This window comes from Myodes glareolus, chromosome 24 (genome assembly GCF_982192425.1).
Source record: "Myodes glareolus chromosome 24, mMyoGla1.1, whole genome shotgun sequence".
Taxonomy (NCBI): Eukaryota; Metazoa; Chordata; class Mammalia; order Rodentia; family Cricetidae; genus Myodes; species Myodes glareolus.
In genome coordinates this window covers 44,813,957-44,832,289 of record NC_142049.1, presented here as the reverse complement: position 1 = coordinate 44,832,289, position 18,333 = coordinate 44,813,957, and the positions used below count along the sequence as shown (strand labels likewise).

The 18,333-nt window shown below is 41.6% G+C and overlaps 1 long non-coding RNA gene across 1 annotated transcript in view; it reads right to left on the bottom strand.

Moving 5' to 3' along the window:
• Positions 1–7,310: 7,310 nt before the first annotated feature.
• Positions 7,311–18,333, bottom strand: part of LOC125405904 (uncharacterized) — a 35,474-nt gene continuing 24,451 nt past the window's right edge. Inside the window, exons 2-3 of the long non-coding RNA XR_007233719.3 lie at positions 10,791–10,888; positions 7,311–7,537 (exon numbers count right to left, since the gene is read on the bottom strand). This is a non-coding gene — a long non-coding RNA (uncharacterized LOC125405904). The remainder of the gene's footprint in view (positions 7,538–10,790; positions 10,889–18,333) is intronic.

Genomic DNA, 18,333 nt, shown 5'->3' with positions numbered 1-18,333 from the left:
ATAAGGGGATCCTATTCTGGGATTGTTTAATAAATTTATTGAGCTGAATCACCACAAGAGATGTTTTATTTGCTCTAATTTCTCTAGGGAGAGGTTTATCTCACACATACACACAGTGTGTTCTAGACTGCTACAAAGAAAGGATGTCATAATAGCAACGGATGGAGTTTGATGGTCCCCCCCTTTTTCTTTTCTGTTTTAAAACAGGAGAACTATCTGCAGACATGGCGAAGTAAGTCTCCTTCCCCAAGAGCATTTCCAAATTTTAATCTCTCTTGAACTGAATATTGACATCACTAATAAAGTTTCCTGTAATCCTTATACTAAACTGAAGCACTGACTTGTAAAAATGGCAGCAGACTTCCAGAAACAAGGCCTTGCAGAAGAAACATCTGAGATATATCACAAACATTGAATGAGAGACCCTGCAGTTTCAATTTCCTTGTCTGTGACTGACCCCTTGCTCATCCTGTCCTCTTCCTCATGCTTCTCACCCATGCTGATCTTATGGAACTTGACAAAGACATCTTTTCATCAGATTTCTGTCAACTCACATGCAAGCTTTTCCTTGCTCTTCAAAGACATGAGGACCAAATTTGTGTTATCAGCAATAAGGGATTTCATGAGTAGTTCTTGAGCTTCATCCTAAATGGCCCAGCTTTTACACAAAAGAGTTTTCTTATAAACAGGACATGTCTGCATGTGTAAGTGTGCTGACTGCTCTATCTCCACCCAGGTATCCAACCTCAGGCTTATTACTGTGTGTGGCAGAGCCCTGATACCTCTTCTCTTCATCCTGTAGCACATTGATTGCTATAGGAAATAGGTTAGCCTTTCCTGTAGCTACACTATCACCAGAGGACTGTGAACTAAGTTGGCTCTAATTCCTCTAGTAAGAGGTTTCTAACACACACAAAGTGTGTGTGTGTGTGTGTGTGTGTGTGTGTGTGTGTGTGTGTGTGTTCCAGACTGCTAGGATGACACAAGGGCTGGATGACAAGATGGCAGGAGATGAAATTTGATGTTCCCCATTTTCTCTTTCCGTCTCAGAGCAGGAGTACCATCTGCAGACCTGATGACGTAACTCTCCCACCCCAAGAGAGGTTCCAAATTTTAAGTTCTTTGGGGCTAAATATTGGGATTAGTGAAAAACTGCCCCTGCTCTCCTTTATCAAACTGAAGAAGTACATCCTTCAAATGGCAGAGGACTATGAGAAACAGGGCCTCATACAAGAAGCGTTTATAACACATCATAAATTTTTAACGTGAGAACCTGCAGCTTTCATCTCCTTTTCTGTGACTGATCCCCCAATCCCCGTCCACCTTTTCATGCCTCTTCAACTCTCTGGCCTTATGGTAGCTCACACACGTGCTTTTCATTGTTATTCAAAGACCTGAGGACCAGAGGTGTTGGTATCAATAAGGGAATTGAGGAGTAGTTCTTGAGCTTGTTTCCACATGGCACATATTTTAGACAAAACAGTTGACAGGTAAACAGGACATGTCTGCATTGCTGAGCCTGTTGATTTCTCTGTCTTGATCCAAGCATCCAGTCACAGGATTACTACTGTGTCTAGCAGAGCCCAGATTTCTCTTTTCATCATCCTGTAGTCTATTGATTGGCATAAGGAAGAGGCTAGCCTATCCTGTAGCTTCAACATCACCAGAGGAAGATGGACTATATAGGGTCAATGTGGCACAGCACAGTCAATATGCTGTTCATCATAATTTGGTAGGAAGAATAAATACATGACTACAGAACTGTCACCAGGGAATGGCTCCTATATTCTCCATAACAAAATCTTTCTGTGTTTGAGAAAGGGAATGATGGTGAGTGTCTCACCAGTCATATCGAGTCCTGAGTTTGGTGAAACAGAACCAAAACAGATATATTCACGTGACTCTAAGGATTTCAAGCACTGCGAAGGAGCTCTCTGATCTTCAGAAGACTGCTTGTGCTGAGTAGTCACATCACCTTTCTGGTCCACAGAAGAAGACTCAGCACAGGTTTAGGAGTGAGCCCAGTTACCACAGTTTCCAATTCACAGGTTGTGTCACTCGTAAAACAATGACTCTTTTTACTTTCCATTATTGGTATTTTTCAAAGTGAAGATAGTTTTTTGAGGTAATACTTGATGTGGCCATCCACTTTTAACAGGACTGACCCTCACAGGGCCAGTTGATTTTTTTCCAGGTGCCAGTTTGTTAAGACCACCGCTCCATTTTATCCCAGTATCCTATGTTGATTTATGTCTGGCTTCCATCAGACCCTCAGAAAGTACATCCAATCTCGTAGCCAGTCAGGGTCATACCTGACCACAAGAAGGAATCGTTTTTGTTCATTTCAGTCAAACAGGCCCCTAGAAGAGCAAACAAACCTTTGGCATTGCATCCACAGTTGCTGCCCAGATGTCATGAGCCAGTCATAAATTGATTCCTGTACCAAGGAAGATCTATTCCGAATCATTTCAAAGTACACTTAAGCACAGCCGGAATTTCCCTAACTGTGCTTCAAAGAAGTTTGCAAGCTTCTCTTGGGGTCACTATTTGGCAACTTAGTCAAATGGTTTGATATCTGCATGCTGAAATTTTTGTCTCAGAGAATTAAATGGTATTGCTTATTGTTTATGTATCTGGTGGTCTTTTATGAAACTTCTTGCAGGAGATAGAGGGTAGGATTGAGGCAGGAGACACACACCTTAACTAATTCTAAAATGAGGGGGACTTAATTTATTTTGTGGCTTGGTCTGAGCACTTACTGTCTGGTAAGCCTTGGAATACAAATTAAACACCTCAAGACCACTGAGCAGACCAACTGGCTTTTGCAGGAATATGCTAGACCCAAGATGTGCTAAGACAGACATACATTTAAGGTTCTTCTTATCACCTGTGCTTTTCAACAGTACCCCAGAAAAACACAGGAAGAGTCAAGGTGATGAAACACTGAGGTGAGAGAGGAGGCTGAGAGTCATTCACTGATTTGGGGACTTCACTTCCTTGTTTTATGAGAGAATGGGATTGACAATTCCAGGGAATTGCACCAAGTTATTTTGTTTTGGCAGATAGTAAATGAACAGTATATTATAGCACACATACTAATTTCAATGCATAACAGAGGACTGGGATAATGCTATGCTCAGAATGAGAAAGAACTCTTATTCTTACAAGAAGAACTGGGCCTTCTAACATTAGGTTGGATTCATGTAAGAATACTGACCTCCACATTGCCAGGCTCCTCTTCTAAGTGCATTGCCTACATCCTTCTCTGCACAGAGTCAATCCATTCCAGATCATCCAGCTCTGAGCACATGCAGTCACTAGTGTTTCAGGGTTGAGTCAAAGGCACATTTCCTGGTCCATTTTCACCTTTTCTAAATCTGTCTCTTACTCAAAGAAATTCGTCAAAGTTTCGATTCCTTGTGAGTGGGTTGAGAATGGTAGCTTCCCTAGGATGTATGAGAACATGGTGTAGAGACCATGTACCTAAAGCCATATGAATGGAAGTATTTTAACTAAGTCAAGTCAAGAGAATTCTTTCTAATGATAGAATTTTGTCTTTATAAAGAAGCCCTTTCTTTGGGAATACCCAAAGAGCTCTTTCATGCAGGGTTTTCAAGTGGTTGGACATGATGTGCAGAATTGTTGTGATATTCACATAAGCACATTTTCTTCTCTAGAGAGTGCTTCCAAAAGAGTCTCTTATTTTTGAGTCCTCAAACTCACAAGACAACCAGCCTTTTTTGGAATGGGACCATTGTAAGCCACACTCAGATGATCATTTCTAGGTTTTGAGAGATCACATGTACTTTTATACTCCAAGCTTGGGGAACACTGATGCTTGAGGCAGTCTCCTGTGTCTTCAAGCTTCAGTTGTATAAAGTCTTACTCCCTTGACTAACAATAAGATAACATGGCATCTGGAAATATGAGCCTTTGGGCTAGGGCACAAATGGGAGATCAAACCAAAAAGGAGCACCAACCCCAACGAAGACTGCAGAGTGCAATCTCCCCTATTCTTCAGTGGTAAACACAGGAACTGTGGGATTCAGAGGAAGAGGGGTGCCACTTGAGGCCATATGATGACTTATAAAGAGGATAAAAAAGACAGTACCATAAGGGAGGAATCCTGCATTAGCGAGCAGTCCTTTTGGCTGGACTTGTGGTTGGTACCAGAAAAGGATAGCAGATTTGTGTTTACATGACACTTCAGGGCCATGTTCTCGATTACTGGGTGTGGGAAAGAAGAACAGTGCTGCATCTGACTCAAGAGAGAGCTCTTCGGGTTATTTTCAACAGAACAATGATATAACCAAAGTCAGACTCCAGAGGGTACAATGGAGGAGTTGCAAGGCTGATTGAGGTTGGGAAGTCAGTTAATGTTTGAAAACTGTTAACTTTCAAAGATGATGAGAGGGTGAAGGCAAGGCCCAGTGTTCAGGCATGTGTGATTTGACAGATCCAGGAGCTGAGGAAGAGAGGGTGTTTATTCAACAGGGAAAGCCTAGATTTGGGCTCAGGGAGATGGCAGGGATCCTTTCATAAGCATAAGTATGGCAACTAGAGGAAGACTGACTTCACAAGTGGAGTTCAGTCCTACCTTGTGGAATTTAAGGAACTTTTGAGATATCACAGCAATTGTGAGATTCAGGGGAGCAAGTTAAAGACAGGAGAGGGACCTGGGATGATTCTGCCTGGAATTGGCACAGAAAACCTGGTGATTTGTCAGTGTTCAATGCAAGAAAAGCGATTCATGACAACTGAGGAAGAGATCTAATAAGGACAGCGGGGACTGATGAGGGTTGACAGAGACACAAGGCTGCAGGCAAGCTGGTTATGGCTTTCACAGAAGCCACTCACTAATAACAGTGTGAGAATGGGTTTAGCGTGTAACCTAGGGACAGGCAGGAAGAGGACTCCAAACTAATGCTGGAATTGCAGTTCACTTAGGATCTAAGCTAATGAATTTTAGGCCATGGTGGCCAGAGACTACAAGGTTTAAAGAAGCCATAGAAAGCTGAGTTAACTGTCTCAGTCCTGGAATCCAAACATTCGGGAGGGTGAAGCTGCTATGTGATAACTTTGGCACCAGCCTATGCTAAGCAGGAAGGCCATGTCTCGAGAACAAATAATCATCTAATGAAATTATGGCTATTGTAGAGTCTCTCGGGACTGCCATCTGTGTTGACAGAATCCTGAGATGTGCTGGAACTGGGAAATGGTTTGACCATGGTTTTGTCTAGCTGTTTTTTTTTTCTTTTTATTCTTGATTCTACTTTTTTCTTTGACTTCCTTTAGTTTTACAAATGCTTGATATTCCAAAATATCTTACTTGTAAGTGTACACTCATGGACAATGTAGTTTAATGACTCATTGAAGAAACATCTATGTGCACACACTACTTAGAGAAGAAAACAGGAGCTTTCCAGAAGCCTGGTCCAGCTTTCCAACTTCCTTCCTCTGAGACTGGTCCACTCTTGCTCCATCCATCTTTCCCTTGATTCCTCTAGAGTTATCCCCTAAGTGCACCCCCTTCCATGCTATGATGATTCTTCAATACTTCAGCACTGCTTGTGTCTTGAAATGCTATTTTTATACATTGACTTTTACATCTGGCTTATGTGCCTTAACATCTGCAATGTTCATGCCCACTCTGGCATGCAGTTTTCTGAGGTGTGTTTACAGCTGGTGAGCCAGTTATGCAGGCACGGGACAGAAAGAAAGAGGGGTAAGGTAATGTGACAGCAGTACATACAGACGCATATCAGAAAGGCAGAGGGGAGTCCTCTTCACATAGTGAGAAATCACACAGGTCCAGAAGCAGGATTGAAGGCAGGATTGAACCCAGGGAGATTGTAGAACTGATGTTTGAAGTAGTCCTGGGAACTCTTGGTGAAAGTGGAATCAGAGTATACTGTTGGCAGGAGGAAAGCAGAGATGGGTTAGAAGCTGAAGGACAAAGCTTGAAATGTTTACTACTTAGACATCAGGTATAACTGGACATGGATAAATAAAGGGACCTTGTCCTTGGTGAGGTACCAGCTAAGAGGTACTTGAGAGAAACTCAGATAATTTGGTCTTTATGAATCAAGAGGACAGAAACAATCAACCCCCCTTCCCTGTCCACCTAGCAGACCAGGATTTTCCAGGTGTGATTTCAGGAATTACAGTGCAGGGCACTTGGTGAAGTTTCTTGGGACTGCCTTCCTTGGGGCATGTCTGCTTGACTATGAGTCTGATTTTTCTCATTTCAGAATTGGAATGCTCACACTGACAACTCTTCAACAACTATTAGATTAAAGGAAATATCATTCTTCCCTTGAATATGATTGCATTTCTATAAATAGGACTTATCTCTGCTTTGTGTATGTATCTATGGACAAGGAATTGAGGCCATATGCCCAGCGAGAACATAGAGCTAGTAAGGTTTATCATCCCTTCTGACACTCATGGAAACTCGGCTTCATCACTCACCTTCTTGGAAATCCATAATAACCACGCATCTAGGAAGCAGTGGGCAGCACAAATTAAGTTTCTCATATTTGCAACGTGATCATTTATTGTTTTTGAGGATGCTGATCATCCTGTCCCTTTTTACCTGATATCTGCGGATACAAATACTATGTACTTTACAGACTGTTGAGAGGATTAAGAAAAAGGAACTGGGGCAAACTCAGGTGCATAGTGTGTCCTCAGTATACTGGATGGCCTGGATTCCATCCCCAATAATATGGGGGAAAGAAGTAACCAACAAAGAATGTAATCCATTAGCTTATTCGAGGCTTATTCCATGTTAATTTGTCCTTCATCACTGTCACTCACTAAGTTTCTCTTGGTGATCTGAATGTCAAAGAAAAAATTAGGCAGAGGTTTTTATCCTGGTAGTTTGCTCCCAAATAACCACATAGAGACTTACTATTAATTTTGATTGTTTGACCAATAGCTTAGGCTTGTTACTCACTTGCTCTTTCAATTTAAGTTAACCCATAATTTTTATCTATGCTCTACTCCATGACGGTACCTTTTTTCCACATGGCATATTCATTTTCTGCATCCTAGGCATCTGACTGTCCACTCTGTGTGACTCCATATTTCTTCTTCCCAGCATCCTCTCAGTCTGACTCTTCTTCATACCCTCTTTCAGCCTAGCTATTGGCCAGTCAGTCCTTTATTAACACCGAGAGAAATACATATTCAGAGTGTACAAAAGAATTATTATGACTTTCAACAGAGAAAGTCATGCAAGATAGGAAAATTAAGTGTATTTCACTCTGGGGTTTTACCTAGAGAATAGAGTTCTCACTTACCAAGGGGAGTGGTTCCTTTTACAAGGTTGCATCCAAGAAAACATGGTGGTGGCCATATCAAAGGTGCAGCAGATGACAATTGACATCAGGGTGTCTGCCAACCAGGAGGAGAATTCCTGATGGGTGAATCTCAGATAGGCATGTTCCAAGAACAGAGACTCCAGAATGTCATTTTCTTCTGCTGTGTAGCATGTTTATCTCATGAAAACATCCCATTCTACCAGGAAAATTTCCTGTAGATTATTATGAAGATAATTTCTTCTTAGACTGTACTGTCTTATTGATAATAACAATATTAGTTTAAATAGAGTTTTGATGGTTAAAATATGCAAACAATTGTCACATAGCTAGGGCATTTTATGCTGCATAGTTTTCACTTTAATTTAATGACTAAGGAAAACAGTTGAGTCCCTAGAAGTCAGACTTGCTCAAATTATTTTAATCTTAATGTTGAGAAAATGCATTCACAGATTCTGTGTTCATCATAGCTGAAACAAAGCCTTAAAATTAAATTTCAGGTTAGATTAGATGTGTTGATAACAGCGTTCATGTGAAAAACCTTAGGAAACAATCTAAAGTCCGCAAGGAAACATGGATGAGCTCCAGCTGCTCGGTTGGTCACTCTGCCGGCTTTCCCTCATTGTTACCACTTGGGGGAGCTCTCGAGCACTTTCTCAGCGTGCTCTAACAATGCTGCAGGAATCAAGGCACAAGGCCAGTTCTCCTGCCCTTATGCCCTCAGGTCCAGCTCACTGGCGCTCAAAAAAACAGGAATAGCTCTACCGTTTTGACCAAGCAAGGTACAGGGCTCACTCTACCAATTGCTGATTGCTTAGTTGGTGAGAGTCAGGGCATTCTCTACTGTTCTGTACCCACGGCCTGCTCTCCTACCTGCCAAAGGTGCCAAGGGATGTAAGGGGAGGCATATATAATTAAAGCTCATTTGTCATCAAAATAAAACATTAAACCATAAGTGCAGTCTGTACATAGTGAGACAGGAATCTTTTCTGATCCTTTTTATAGTACACTATTGCAGAATATTACAGTTTCTTTATGAATCAGTTTATCCAAATAGCTAAACTGAGCAAAGACGGATAGGCTAGACATCTGTCATTAAGTCAGTCACTGCTAACTAGGTAGACCTCAGACATTTGTAAATATTTATTAAGTATATGTGTCCCTATTTAAATTTGGATGCCGGGTGTTGAACATAGTAGTGAGGTGTCAGTTTTTGTTCACCTAATTATATCCTTAGGAATTTACGACCATACAAATAAAAATCTATCCTAATACAAATATTTTAGAGACTTGCTGTTGCTTCTTTACCAGGTGGTCATCATATTATGGTGTTGGAGTCACATGACAGGTACCCTTTAACCTTAGTAAGGATAACCGCCAACCATGTAGTTGCTATTGAGCGTATCTATCTTCAGTGCTTGTATTTTAAACAAGAGTTGAATCCTAGTTAAATAAACAGTGTACTTGTAAACAAGAGTTTATATCTTATAACAACTTAAGATACCCTGTGTACAGATTTTAACTATAGATTTTATTTACAGTTTCTCAATATTTTTTTCAGCAGGTTATTTTTATTACTTTATAAATAATACCAATCAAAATTTCCACTTCCTCCCCTCCTCCCACTCTCCCACCACTCCCTCCCCAAACAACCTCTTCCCCGCCGTCTCCAGTCCTAAGAGAGGGCAGGGTACCCTGCCCTGTGGCAAGTCCAAGGCCCTCCATCTCCATCCAGGCTTAGGAAGGTGAGCATCCAAACAGAATAGGATCCCAAAAAGCCAGTACATGCAGTAGAGACAAATCCCAGTGCCATTATCATTGCCCCCTCAGTCTGCCCCAATTGTCAGCCATACTGGGAGGGTCCAGTTAGATCCCATGCTCATTCAGTCCCAGTCCAGCTGGAGTTGGTGAGCTCTCATAGCTCAGGCACACTGTCTCAGTGGGTGGACCAACACCTTGTGGTCCTGACTTCCTTGCTCATATTCTCCCTCCTTCTGCTCTTCAACTGGACCTTGAGAGGTCAGTCTAATGTTTTCATGTGGGTCTCTGTCTCTGTCTCCATCCATTGCCAGAGGGAGGTTCTATGGTGATATTCAAGATAGTCATCAGTCTGACTATGGGACAAGGCCAATTCAGGCATCCTCTCTTCCACTGCCCAGGGTCCTAGCTGGGGTCATCCTTGTGGACTCCTGGGAACCCCTCCAGGGGCAAGCTTCTGGCCAACCACAAAATGACTTCCTCAATAAAGATATCTGCTTCCCTGCTCCCAAATCCATCTTTCCTCCATCTCAAACATCCCACTCCCTCATGCTCTCCCCAACTCTTCCCTTCTCCCTTCTCTCTCCCCCTCTCCCCTTTCCGCCACTCACCCCCACCCCCATGCTCCGAACTTTTGCCTGGCGATTTTGTCTGCTTCCAATTTCCAGGAGGATCTATATATGTTTTTCTTTGAGTTCACCTTATTACTTAGCTTCTCTAGGATCATGAACTATAGGCTCAATGTCCTTTGTTTATGGCTAGAATCCCTTATGAGTGAGTACATACCATATTCATCTTTTTGGGTCTGCGTTATCTCACTCAGGATAGTGTTTTCTACTTCCATCCATTTGAATGCAAAATTCAAGATGTCATTGTTTTTTACTGCTGAGTAGTACTCTAATGTGTAGATGTGCCACACTTTCTTTATCCAACTTCCGTTGAGGCACATCTAGGTTGTTTCCAGGTTCTGGCTATTACAAATAATGCTGCTAATTTAAAAATGGGGTACTGGACTGAACAGAGAATTCTCAAAAGAAGAAGTTCAAATGGCCAAAAGATATTTAAGGACATGTTTAACTTCCTTAGTTATCAGGGAAATGCAAATCAAAACAACTTTGAGATACCATCTTACACCTGCCAGAATGGCTAAAATCAAAACCACCAATGATAGCCTATGCTGGAGAGGATGTGGAGTCAGGGGAATACTCAACCATTGCTGATGGGAATGCAAACTTGTGCAACCACTTTGGAGATCAGTGTGGCAGTTTCTTAGAAAATTGGGAGTCAACCTACCTCAGGATCCAGCAATACCACTCTTGGGAATATACCCAAGAGATACCCAATCATACTACAAAAGCATTTGTTTCACTATAGATTTTTAACTTATGTTCTATTTTAAGCTAAATTTCATTACAAATTTTTTAACCAAATCCACTGAACCAAATTCGAGACAGAGTTTATGGCGCAGTCTTAAGGGATATTCTGATACAATAGCAATTATAGAGATAAAAGAGTTTTAAAAGTGAGAAGTAGAGAATTTTGGAAATGTAAAGAAGATAAAATTTAGATATAGGAGATTTAGGCATCATTTGTTTGTGTAGTGGCATAAGTTGTTATCACTGAGAGTATTTGAAAAATTGATCAAATTGATTTTTTTGCCTTGGATCTGTATTAAGTCCAAGCTGTTCATCCAACCCAAATTTCACTTACCTTTCAAAGTAGCTTTCTTCCCTGTTGTCTCTTCAAGTATTAGTTCTTCCTTCTCTTGATAAATTTGCAAAGTCAACCAGTGAACATGATTTTCTTTCCTAAAACATTGAAGAGGGCATAGATGTCAGGGACAACCTAAGGCTTCCTAATGAAGCCCACTTCATAGCTGTATATAAAAATATGTCACACATTGACTAATGATTGGTGGACATATTCAAAGCCTATGTGGTGAGTATCAGAACCCATGATAAAGCAGAATTCTGGAGGGCTGAGCTCTGCTCACTACATTTCCTTAGTCACTGGTGTGAGATGCTGACCATAGACAAGGTGCTCACGACAGCAGGTATGTGAATGTTCTGTCCTCAGTGGGCAAGGGAGAATGATCACAGAGGACTAATAAGTTATGGCAGACGTTTTATCACCAGTTGCCTCCCAGATTCAAATTAACAAAACACAGCATCACTATACATCATGGAAATACAAACCTTCGCTTGTATTCTTCCTTGATTTGATGTACATTATGTGCAAAATAAGGCATTTGAATCACTACAGTTCGGAAAGAACAAATCTCTCCTATAATTCTTTGCATTCTAATTGTCAATATTTATATTGTAGTGCATGAGATAAGGCATTTTTGTGTTAAGTAGTATCTGTGTCTCATTTTTCTGAAGACCATGCTAAGCAGTAAATACCACCACAAACTTCACTGAAGGAAATGTTGCAAAGGTTGGAATTCTCCTCTAAGGATCTGAGGTAGTGATGTGCAAATGTATCTTGGTGAAGCTCCAATGAAATTCTGAATATAAATGTTTCATTATACCTAATACAAAGCTTGTCTTCATATACCCCAATTAATATCCATGTGTCTTGTGTGAGTAGAATATAAATGGTCTTCTAGAACTAATGTTAGAACTTGAAATCTAGGACCAAGATACATGGAAAAAGATAGATTAAAAGCTATGACTTAAAGAAAATAAGTTTAGGAGTTGATTCGGGTCACCGCGGGCCCAGCGAGGGGGAGCTAGGACTCTCCCCGACCCCATAGACTCCCAGGTCAGCCTGCTCTGCTGGTTCCACCCTGCTAGCTTCCCCGCCAGCCATCCCAGCTTCTATCCAGAGGGCCTTCGGAGTGGTGAGCTGATTCGGGTCCCCGCGGGCCCAGCGAGGGGGAGCTAGGACTCTCCCCGACCCCATAGACTCCCAGGTCAGCCTGTTTGCTGGCTCCACCCTGCTAGCTTCCCCGCCAGCCATCCCAGCTTCCATCCAGAGGGCCTTCGGAGTGGTGAGTTGATTCGGGTCCCCGTGGGCCCAGCGAGGGGGAGCTAGGACTCTCCCCGACCCCCATAGACTCCCAGGTCAGCCTGCTCTGCTGGCTCCACCCTGCTAGCTTCCCCGCCAGCCATCCCAGCTTCTATCCAGAGGGCCTTCGGAGTGGTGAGTTGATTCGGGTCCCCGCGGGCCCAGCGAGGGGGAGCTAGGACTCTCCCCGACCCCATAGACTCCCAGGTCAGCCTGCTCTGCTGGCTCCACCCTGCTAGCTTCCCCGCCAGCCATCCCAGCTTCCATCCAGAGGGCCTTCGGAGTGGGGAGTTGATTCGGGCCCACGACAGGGGCCCAGCGAAGGGGAGCTAGGACTCTCCCCGACCCCATAGACTCCCAGGTCAGCCTGCAGTGCTGTTTCCACCCTGCTAGGCTCTCCCACCTGCCATCCCAGCTTCCATCCAGGTACAAATTTCTATATTTCTCCCCTCCCACTGAGCCCATAAAATTTCCCCAGCTCAGCTGCCTTGCACACTGGGCCTGCTCTATAGGGGCATCCCGGACAGAGGCAGTGCCTGTGGTTCAATACCCTGCTTGGGGAAAGGTAGGCATTCTATCAGTGAACTCCCTGCCCAACAAGGGAACCTGACCCGATACCAGAAGTTCCAATAGAGAGCATTTGATCGAAGAGATGGGCAGACGCCAAGGCAAGACCTCCTCCAACAATCTGAAAAACAACATGAAAATATCAGATCCCAATGACCCTACAACAGAAGGATTTGAACACTCTAACCCAGATGAAGTGGAAAAAAGTGCCATTATGAAAGCAATAGAGTCCCTTAAACAGGATATGAATAACTCCCTTAGGGAACTGGTCGAGAAGTATAACAAAAAGTTTGAAGAAATGAGTATAGAAATGGATGAGAAATATAACAAAAAGTTTGAAGAAATAAGTAAATCCGTGAGTGATACCCTGAGAAACCAAGAAAAAACAATCAAACAAGTAAAGGAAACAGTCCAAGAATTGAAAACTGAAATGGAGGCAATGAAGAAAACACAAAACGAGAACCGGCTGGATATGGAAAACCTAGGTAAATGAGCGGAGACTACAGAATCAAGCATAACCAATAGAATACAAGAGATAGAAGAACGAATCTCAGATTCTGAAGATACCATAGAGAAAATAAATGCTCTGGTCAGAGAAAACGGCAAATCCAACAAATTCTCTTCACAAAACATTCAGGAAATCTGGGACACAATAAAAAAACCAAATCTAAGAATAATAGGGATTGAAGAAGGAGAAGAACTGCAGATCAAAGGCCCAGAAAATATATTCAACAAAATTATAGAAGAAAACTTTCCCAATCTAAAGACCGATATTCCTATGAAGGTTCAAGAAGCATACAGAACACCGAATAGATTGGATCAGAAAAAAACATCCCCGCGCCATATAATAATCAAAACACAAAACATAAATATTAAAGAAAAAATTTTAAGAGCTGCAAAGGAAAAAGGTCAAGTAACTTATAAAGGTAAACCTATCAGGCTTACACCGAATTTCTCTATGGAAACCATGAAAGCCAGAAGATCCTGGATAGAGGTACTGCAGAAACTAAGAGACCATGGATGCAAACCCAGACTACTATACCCAGCCAAGCTATTGTTCACTATCAACGGAGAAAACAAAATATTCCAGGATAAAAACAAATTTAAACAATACGTAGCTACTAATCCAGCCTTACAGAGAATATTAGAAGGAAAATCACTACCGAAGGAATCCAACATTCCCAACACGATCTACAATAACTCGAACATCTAGCGACCATTCACAAGCACAAATCAAAGAAGAAAAACACATACACTCTACTACTTAAAAAAAAAAAATGACCGGAGTCAACAACCACTGGTCATTAATATCACTTAATATCAATGGACTCAATTCACCTATAAAGAGGCACAGACTTAGAGATTGGATACGAAAACAGGATCCAACATTCTGCTGTTTACAAGAAACACACCTCAACCACAAAGACAGACACTTACTCAGAGTAAAGGGTTGGGAAAAGGTTTTCCAAGCAAATGGACCTAAGAAACAAGCGGGCGTGGCCATTCTAATATCTAACAAAATTGACTTCAAACTAAAATCAATCAGAAGAAATGGAGATGGACATTTCATACTCATAACTGGAACAATTCATCAGGAGGAAGTCTCAATCCTGAATATCTATGCTCCTAATATAAAGGCACCCACATATGTAAAAGAAACTCTTCTAGAACTCAAGGCGGTCATCAAACCACACACACTAATAGTAGGAGACTTCAACACTCCTCTCTCACCAATGGACAGGTCAATCAGACAGAAACCAAACAGAGAATTGAGAGACCTATTGGAGGTATTGAATCAAATGGACTTAACAGACATCTATAGAACACTCCACCCAAATAGGAAAGAATATACCTTTTTCTCTGCAGCTCATGGAACCTTCTCGAAAATTGACCACATACTCGGTAACAAAGCAAACTTCCACAGATACAGAAAAATATTAGTAACTACCTGTGTCTTGTCAGATCACCATGGACTAAAATTAGAATTCAACAACAATGCTCCCCCCAGGAAGCCAACAAACTCATGGAAACTGAACAGTCAACTACTAAATCACCCCTGGGTCAAGGAAGAAATAAAGAAAGAAATTAATCTCTTCCTTGAATTTAATGAAAACAAAGACACAACATACTCAAACCTATGGGACACTATGAAAGCAGTGCTAAGAGGAAAGTTCATAGCACTAAGTGCCCAATTAAAGAAAGCGGAGAAAGCACACATTGGAGACTTAACAGCACACTTGAAAGCTCTAGAAAAAAAAGAAGCTGATTCACCCAGGAGGTCTAGAAGACTGGAAATAATCAAACTGAGGGCTGAAATCAACAAAATAGAAACAGAGAAAACAATCCAAAGAATCAATGAATCAAAAAGCTGGTTCTTGGAGAAAATCAACAAGATTGACAAACCCCTATCCAAGTTAATCAAACGGCAGAGAGAGAACATGCAAATTAATAAGATCAGAAATGAAAAGGGGGACATAACCACAGACACAGAGGAAATTCAGAGAATCATTAGATCTTACTATGAAAGTTTATATGCCACAAAGTTGGAAAATGTAAAAGAAATGGACATTTTTTTAGATAAATACCATATACCAAAGTTGAACCAAGAACAGGTGAACAATCTAAATAGACCTGTTAGTCGCGAAGAGTTAGAAGCTGTTATCAAAAATCTCCCTACCAAAAAAAGCCCAGGACCAGATGGTTTCAATGCAGAATTCTACCAGAACTTCCAGGAAGAGCTAATACCTATACTCCTTAACGTATTCCACAATATAGAAACAGAAGAGTCACTGCCTAACTCCTTTTATGAAGCTACAGTTACCCTAATACCAAAACCACACAAAGACACAACCAAGAAAGAGAATTACAGGCCAATCTCACTCATGAACATCGACGCGAAAATTCTCAATAAAATACTGGCAAACCGAATCCAAGAGCACATTAGAAAAATTATCCATTATGATCAAGTAGGCTTCATTCCAGAGATGCAGGGCTGGTTCAACATACGCAAATCTATCAATGTAATCCATCATATAAATAAACTGAAAGAAAAAAACCATATGATCATCTCACTAGATGCTGAAAAAGCATTTGACAAAATTCAACACCCATTTATGATAAAGGTGTTGGAGAGACTGGGGATACAAGGATCATACCTAAATATAATAAAAGCAATATACACCAAGCCGACAGCTAACATCAAACTGAATGGAGAGAAACTCAAAGCCTTTCCACTAAAATCAGGAACGCGACAAGGCTGTCCACTCTCTCCATACCTCTTCAATATAGTGCTTGAAGTTCTAGCAATAGCAATAAGACAACATAAGGGGATCACTGGGATTCGAATTGGAAAGGATGAAGTTAAACTTTCGTTATTTGCTGACGATATGATAGTGTACATAAGCGACCCCAAAAACTCTACCAAAGAACTCCTACAGCTGATAAACACCTTTAGTAACGTGGCAGGATACAAGATCAACTCCCAAAAATCAGTGGCCCTCCTATACACAAAGGATAAAGAAGCAGAGAGGGAAATCAGAGAAGCATCACCTTTCATGATAGCCACAAATAGCATAAAATATCTTGGGGTTACTCTAACCAAGGAAGTGAAAGACCAATTTGACAAGAACTTTAAGTCTTTGAAGAAAGAAATTGAGGAGGATACCAGAAAGTGGAAAGACCTCCCCTGCTCTTGGATTGGGAGAATCAACATAGTAAAAATGGCAATTCTACCAAAAGCAATCTATAGATTCAATGCAATCCCCATCAAAATCCCATCAAACTTCTTCACAGACCTTGAGAGAACAATAATCAAGTTTATATGGCAAAACAAAAAACCCAGGATAGCCAAAACAATCTTATACAATAAAAGAACTTCTGGAGGCATTACCATCCCTGACTTCAAACTCTATTATAGAGCTACAGTATTGAAAACAGCTTGGTATTGGCATAAGAACAGAGAAGTCGACCTATGGAATCGAATAGAAGACCCAGATATTAACCCACAATCTTATGAACACCTAATTTTCGACAAGGGAGCTAAAGGTATACAATGGAAGAAGGAAAGCATCTTTAACAAATGGTGCTGGCATAACTGGATGTCAACCTGTAAAAAAATGAAAGTAGATCCATATCTATCACCATGCACAAAACTCAAGTCCAAATGGATTAAAGACATCAACATTAATCCGTCCACTTTGAACCTGATAGAAGAGAAAGTGGGAAGTAGTCTACAAGATTTAGGCACAGGAGGCCTCTTCCTAAGTAGGACCCCAGCAGCACAGACAATAAGAGAAACAATGAATAAATGGGATCTACTGAAACTGGGAAGCTTCTGTAAAGCAAAGGACACTGTCAGTAGGACAAAAAGGCTGCCTTCTGACTGGGAGAAGATCTTCACCAACCCCTCATCAGACAAAGGTCTGATCTCCAAAATATACAAAGAACTCAAGAAACTAGGCACTAAAACTCTAATTAACCCAATTAAAAAATGGGGTACTGAACTTAACAGAGAATTCACAACAGATGAAATTCGAATGGCCAGAAGACACTTAAGGTCATGCTCAACCTCCTTAGCGATCAGGGAAATGCAAATCAAAACCACTTTGAGATACCATCTTACACCTGTCAGAATAGCTAAAGTCAAAAACACCAATGATAGCCTATGCTGGAGAGGATGTGGGGTGAGGGGAACACTCATCCATTGTTGGTGGGAATGCAAACTTGTGCAGCCACTGTGGAAATCAGTGTGGCGGTTTCTCAGGAAACTGGGAGTCAACCTCCCTCAGGACCCAGCAATACCACTCTTGGGAATATACCCTAAAGATTCCCTAACATACTACAAAAGCATTTGTTCAACTATGTTCATAGCTGCACTATTTGTAATAGCCAGAACATGGAAACAACCTAGGTGTCCCTCAATAGAAGAATGGTTAAAAAAGGTGTGGAACATATATACATTAGAGTTTTACTCGGCAGTTAAAAACAATGACATCTTGAATTTTGCATGCAAATGGATGGAAATAGAAAACGCTTTACTGAGTGAGGTAAGCCAGACCCAAAAAGAGGAACACGGTATGTATTCACTCATAAGTGGATTCTAACCATAATTAAAGGTCTTTGAGCCTATTATTCGTGATCCTAGAGAAGCTAAATAAGAAGATGAACCTGATGAAGATTATTTAGCTATCCACCAGGAGGTAGGAAAGAGACAAGAGTCCCAGGTAACCTCGGGTGCATGGGGGGGTGGGAGGGTCGATGGAGGGGGAGAGGGCTAGAGAGAAGGGAGTAGGGGAGGAACGGGGAAAGCTTGGTGACCGGGGATGGGGGGGAGGGAGGTAGGATGAATATGGGATCAGGGAACAATATATTTCAACTAAGGGAGCCATTTTAGGGTTTACAGGAGACTTGATTATATATGGGATCCCAGGTCCAAAGAGAAATCCCCCAGATTGTTCTCTGGACAGAGGAGAGGGTGCCTGAATCGGCCGTGGCCCATGACCATACTGATGTATATTTTGCTTATCACCATAGATCCTTCGTCTGGCGAAGGACAGCTATGCAGTCGGAGGCCCACATTGGAGCAACGGATTGAGCCCCCCGAGGTCCGGAGGGGGAGCGGAAGGAGGAGGAACATGAAAGACGAAATCAGTACTGCGAGGGATGCTATCACCCACTG